At 37.2% G+C, this 6224-nt stretch overlaps 1 long non-coding RNA gene and 1 pseudogene across 1 annotated transcript; both read right to left on the reverse strand.

Moving 5' to 3' along the window:
• Positions 1-1704: 1704 nt before the first annotated feature.
• Positions 1705-4278, reverse strand: LOC113315624 (annotated as a pseudogene).
• A 284-nt stretch (positions 4279-4562) lies between these two features.
• Positions 4563-5003, reverse strand: LOC113319570. The gene is made up of 3 exons (XR_003345649.1): positions 4855-5003; positions 4712-4760; positions 4563-4620 (listed from the first exon to the last, which is right to left on the reverse strand). It is a non-coding gene; the product is annotated as an uncharacterized LOC113319570 (long non-coding RNA).
• Between the last annotated feature and the right edge of the window lie 1221 nt (positions 5004-6224).

Consider the following 6224-nt stretch of genomic DNA (forward strand, 5'->3'; position numbering starts at 1 on the left):
CATCTTCAACATGGTGCAGCAAGAGGAAGAACAACAACATATAACTGCCAGCCCTCTTCCCAACATCGAGTCTGCTACTCTCAATACTGGTCGCTATGCTGCACAACCTTCTGCTAGTCGCTCTGCTCCCTCTGCAAGTCACAACAAGAGGCCACGACCCCATTGCGATTATTGTAATCGCCATGGACATGTCAAAGACCGTTGCTATCGTCTACACGGTTTTCCTTCCCCTTCTGCATCTCAACCAGTTGCTGCCAACACCACCATTGCTCCTTCAGACCTTCAGCTTGCACATCAACCTGTGATGCCTTCTTTCTCCGCTGAACAATATTCACGTCTGTTGGCTCTAATCAATACTCCTTCTGAGGATACCCCGATGGAACCCCGTGTCAACTTTGCTGGTAAGCTCCTAACTACATTTTCTTTTGAACCATGGTTTGTTGATAGTGGTGCTACTCACCATATCTGCAACTCACTATCTTATTTCAGTTCATACTCTCCTGTTAAAACTTTAATACAAATGCAACTTCCAGATGGTACATTTTCTACGGTTAAACACATTGGTGAAGTAGTTTTCTCACCAACTCTAAGATTATCAAACGTTCATCATATACCGAACTTCAAATTTAATCTATTGTCTGTGAGTCAATTGACTCGAGCTTTGAATTATCCATTTCTTTTCACACACAATTATTTTATCTTTCAGGACCTGTCAACGAACAAAACGATTGGTAAGGGTGAGCTTCATCCGGGTCTTTATCAGCTACGGGTCTCTGCGTCATCGCCTAAAGTTTTGTTTAATAACACGTCATTCGACGTTTGGCATTGTCGACTTGGCCATTCGAACAGAAAAGGTTACCGAACTCATCTGAAAGTGTAGTTCGGTTACTTTTTCCAAACACGCAGGTTACCGAACTAGCTCATTAATGGAGGTTCAGGTAGTTCGGTTACCAAGTGTGAAGAACAGGTAACCGAACACGGATTTCGGTTAATAAATGACAAGAACATTTAACCGAACACAGAATTCGGTTTCTTTCTTCAAACACGCAGGTAGCCGAACTTTAGTAATAAGATTTACAAAGGTATGTTCGGTTAGTTCGCAAACTTCAACGCAACCAAGTTCCCAACCGAACTGCAGGTTAAAAGTAACCTAGTGTTAGAAGTTCGATTGGTTCGCAAACTTCAACATATTTTGCAAATCAACCGAACTGGGCTTATGTATGCATATATGCAATCAGGTAAACGTTTGGTTACTACGAAATTTATTCCTTGGCGAATTAGGTAGAGTTCGGTTAAGAAGTTTCAAAGGTAGAGTTCGGTTACAAAGAAAACTTAACATTTTTGTGAACGAACCGAAATTTTGGACTTCTCATTATTTTCGTAAACCAAAGTTCAGTGATATCCTTATTTTGCGCAGGAACCGAATTTATGGACTTGTGTTGTTCTAATACAAGGAGTTCGGTTAAAACTATTTTTTGCGAATCAACCGAACTTTGGGTTCGATTAAGAAAAATTAATTCGTGATAACCGAACTTTTCTCTGGAAAAAAAAAACTCCATTAAACCTCTATGCAACTTCCATTTTCAACTCATTTTGATGATTACTTCTCATTTATTCAACCAAAAACGAATGACAAGTAATGGATTTGTGAGAATATCTCTGTTAATGTTTTAAATTAAGTTATATATATAGGTGGTGGTATGGGTTTCATAGTGGGGAAAGATCCGAAGAATGGGTCTCCCTGTAGTTTTCACATTATTCTATTGCCAAAGTAGTTGGATATATTCTGGCTAGCTAGCATTAAGATCAATCTGGTCATAAGTAATTGTGGGTTTTCATTCACAGGTGTTACATTTGAGATGAAAGATACGGAACTTGAGGCACATCGACAGTAGTGCCGGAAGTTTGGGGTTGATTGATGTAAAGCGGCTTAATATCCCTGCTACGCATATATGTCAGAGATTGAACAACAGAGAGCTGGTTACCTGTTCATGACACAGTTGAAGACTTGGAAGTGTTAATCGATGGATAACCAAGATATATGTAAATCGACACAGCAAATTCTTAACCTCCGGATTAATCATTTATATGATGGGGACTCTTTTCTTCTGTTGACAAATATGGTCATGAAAATTATCTTAAAGGTTTAACACTCACCCTGCACTTGGCACATAGGCACAAATTGCACAATGTCCCTTGAAGCCACTCGTCCAGTGCTACTTTGTAGGTGTTTGCCATTGTCAGCATCCAGTATCTGCCAAACCAAAAAAGTATAAGAAGCCTGAAAATCTACTTCCATTCATTTCAAAATTTGAAGAAACTAGATAAATGAGAACAATCATAAGGAACGGAATCAATCCAAACACTCTGTAGAAGAATCGACTATAACAGTGATATGAGAACTGGTTAATTGGAGCGTTCAGTAAGAAAGTTATAAATACCTCCATGGCTTTGAAGTCGGCACCACTGACACCAAAGATTAGAATTGACAAGGGTGAATCAGAAGCTCTAACCAAAGAGTCTATTGTTTCTTGAAGGTCGGTAACTACACTGACCTAAAAAGTAAAGCAATTTACAATTAGCTGAGAAAGTAAGTATAAAAGGGGACCAAAATACTTTCAACAAAAATATCCTTCTACTTACTGTGATGATGAGTAGGACAAAGTACTTTGTCGGGCTATGCAATGACTCTGCAGCAATTTGTGTAGCTTTTTCTATGATTTTCTCAAGCAAAGTAGGATCGTCAAGAGAAACATTATGTAGGGCACTTGAATAGGCAGACATGATACCATTTACTCCAACCTATAACAAAAATATTGGTCCAAATTCAATAATCAAAAGAAGAGAGCAGAAAGCATGAAAAGATCAAATGTGTGGCGCGTGAGAACACATACATCTTTCATTCACTAATGGTTTTCTTCACAAGGATAATAGGTATGATCTTAAACTATACCTCAGATTCATTGCGGCTTCCATTCAGGTTAAAGCAATGAGACACAACACCTTCAGTTGTCCTTCCGCCAAATCCCCATGCAGGAAAACGCTTATCAGAATCATAAAACTGTATGACCTCTCCAACTTCAATAGCATGTATTCATTTGCAATTACAAAAACCGATTGCAATAAGCAACTAAAACAGTGGTAAGTCTAACAAACATGGTAGAAGAATTTATTAAGGGTTCGAATATGATACAGTATGTGATGATATTCAACCTGCTGGTAGGAGTTTAATCGACCTGTCGGATCGACATAGTGCAACAACGCTGGGTAATCAGGATCTCCATTTGAAGCTGCAAAAAGAGATTAAGTCTGCTCAGTCAACTACAAGAAGAAGGCTGCATAAATCAAGTTTGTATCTTCTATAACACTGACAAAAGCTTACCTGTAAAATCAACGGCAACCATAAAGCTAAGCTCGAATCCACTTGAAATGTAATCCAAAAAACTATATTGTGTTTTCTGGATGAACCTATCCACGTATAGCTGTCCCTTCAGCTTCTGCCAAAAAAATAAAATAATAAATTTTGAATCACAGCAGAGTTTGGACATGAATAGCCATCCCAAAAGTGATTGTAGGATTTGTATTGAACATGCTAATACACCTACCTTCATATAGGTCCTCCGGGAAGATGATGGTATAAGAAAATGTTCTCCAACTTTATCAAGATATGGATTTTCAAGGTCTTCAACTGACTTCTGAATTTTTCTAGTAGAATAGATAAATTGTTTTAAGTTAGGTTTCGTCTCCCAGATCAAGCTGAAAACAGGCATACACTTAAAAGAAGAGGTTCAATTTTGGTACCCTGTAAGTTCATGATTTCCGCTGCTATCAAAATCAGAACACTATATCACTAGAGGGGTATCCTGCATCAAGTAGCAGAGTGATGTATGTTAACAGTATGCCCTTAGCTGATTAAAATACAAAAAAAAAAAACTCTACAAAGCTTGCCTTGCTGCCGAATTGCTGTGAAGTCACACATAATGGTATCCAAGTTGGACTCAAGTTGTTTTCCACCACTTCAGTTTTTGAAATTGGGATGGTTACACCTTCTGCTGTTCTAGATAGTTGTAAGAAAGGATCCTATGAGTGAAACATGAAAGAATTAGACTGGGAGAAAATTTAAATATATAAGAATCTGTGAATGATTGGTGGAACATGAGCATCAAACAGATACGTTTAAGAATACATACACTTTTAGAAATAGATTCTTGTTATCCAACTTGGAACATCGAAATGTTGTCTCAACAGCTTGCTGTGAAGCAACTGTTTCTTCCGCATGCCAGTAACTGGCTCTTGACTTCTCGTGATTGCATGCTCATCTCTCCCTGTAAGATTGAGTGTTAAACTCTTGCTGGTTTTGGTTACAATCTTTCAATAATAAAGAGACAACTTAAGTATCGAGATGGTCATAGAAGCGACCTGCAACATACAGATAAGACCTTAATAAAAATACTAGAAAGGAAATTTCACTATGTGGAACTGAACATGAATATTTGCGTGGATACCCTAAAGCTACTGGATTTTCATAATGATTTTAATGCTGGAACAGTTCAACTAGATTACCTCCGACAAAGCACAAGAAGCATCTCCTAGGAAATCGTGCCCATCCAATTTCAGAGTCTGCACTGATTTATTGTTAATGAAACTAATAAACCATCTTAAAGGGAACTAGTACATGAATCAGGAGAAGAAAAACATGTAATCTACATACCTTCGGGGGAATGTTATGGTATTTGGTGTCGAGATCATACACTCGAAACCTGAAAAAAGTAGAACAGTAAAGAGTAGACAACTATATGACTGTATCCTTAAAATGTCTGCTTAAAGTTCATCAAAAGGAAGATAGTCACTTACACCAACGGTTGAACCATCTCAAACTGATAAGCAACGAAAATCTTTGTTATCCAAGCAGGATCTAGCGAGTTCATTATAACTTATGTACGGCCAATTTCCTCAAGATTCTCGTCACTTTTCTTTGCATAAACTACTGCCATTGGGTCGCTCTACAATATAAGTGTAGTAACAAATTAAACTATGTACAACTGTGAAAACAGGGCTATTATTACAATCCAGTTAAAACCCAGCATAGCTGAACATAAACTCTCAGCATAAAGCATAAATAGAAGTTGACAGAAATACATACCTTCAAAACACGTCCATATTACGTAACTGCTTGGCAGACAATGATAACTGCGATAAAGTTTGTACAAAATTGATGTTGGAAGTTGCAAAATAACAAACCAAATTTTAAAGCAGACACAGTTGCAAGCAACTACCAGGGCAAGTAAACCTGATAACATAATTTACACAGTATGCTATTTCATCTTGGTATCATAATCCCAGTTGATCTGAATAAATTTCAGTTGACTTTGTAAAAAGTTGCCGTACATGGTAACTAAAGTAGAAATTGGGAATAAAAGTTGCCGTACCATGTACTTACATGGTACATCAGAAGAAAAAGAAATTGGGAATAGAAGTATCTAAACCAGATAATGGAGGGTCCGGTTGGCAACCTCAGAAAGGAACAAAAAGCAGGACCACAGACAAAAAAACAAGTAATTCTCAAATATATTCCTCTTGACAAGACAATCTACGAAAATGTTTTTCCGCATAAAGGTGTCACCATTGTGTAAATGTATGTTCCTAACTCCCCACCAGAACTATGTTGATTTTTATGATAACTTGTTCCTAAAAAGTATCATGCTTAGCCTGCTGTTGCACAATTACTCATTATATAAATAGATTGGGTTAACCCCAGCATCCCAAATTTCAAAAAATGGGTATAGATCCAGCCTTTAATAAGTACATGAAGATAAGGTAGCTAAATTTCAAAAAAAAAGGGTGGTATTGTGCCAACTTGTAGCTACACTGTTGTATTCCTAAAGTCCAAACTCATCAATTCCATTAACTATCTTACATCCTCTATAGATGCCTGTTGATCCTAAACAATCCCATCAGTACAAAGAGATCAAAACACTAAATGGCTGAATTTGTCCATATAATAAAATACCCACAGTTGAATCATATTCACTCAAACTCTTACCAAACCAAATCAACACAGCAACAAGAAGACTATAGAATCTTTCCATCTTTCTTTCAAATCATCATGAATCTCCTCTTTTTTGTGTATGATTTTCTCACAACCCAGATAAAAAAAAAACCTCAAAATCTTATCCAAAACAGTAAGTTAAGGAAGAGACTCTAAGACTCAGACATATATAAAA

This window comes from Papaver somniferum, chromosome 10 (genome assembly GCF_003573695.1).
Source record: "Papaver somniferum cultivar HN1 chromosome 10, ASM357369v1, whole genome shotgun sequence".
NCBI classification, from domain to species: Eukaryota; Viridiplantae; Streptophyta; class Magnoliopsida; order Ranunculales; family Papaveraceae; genus Papaver; species Papaver somniferum.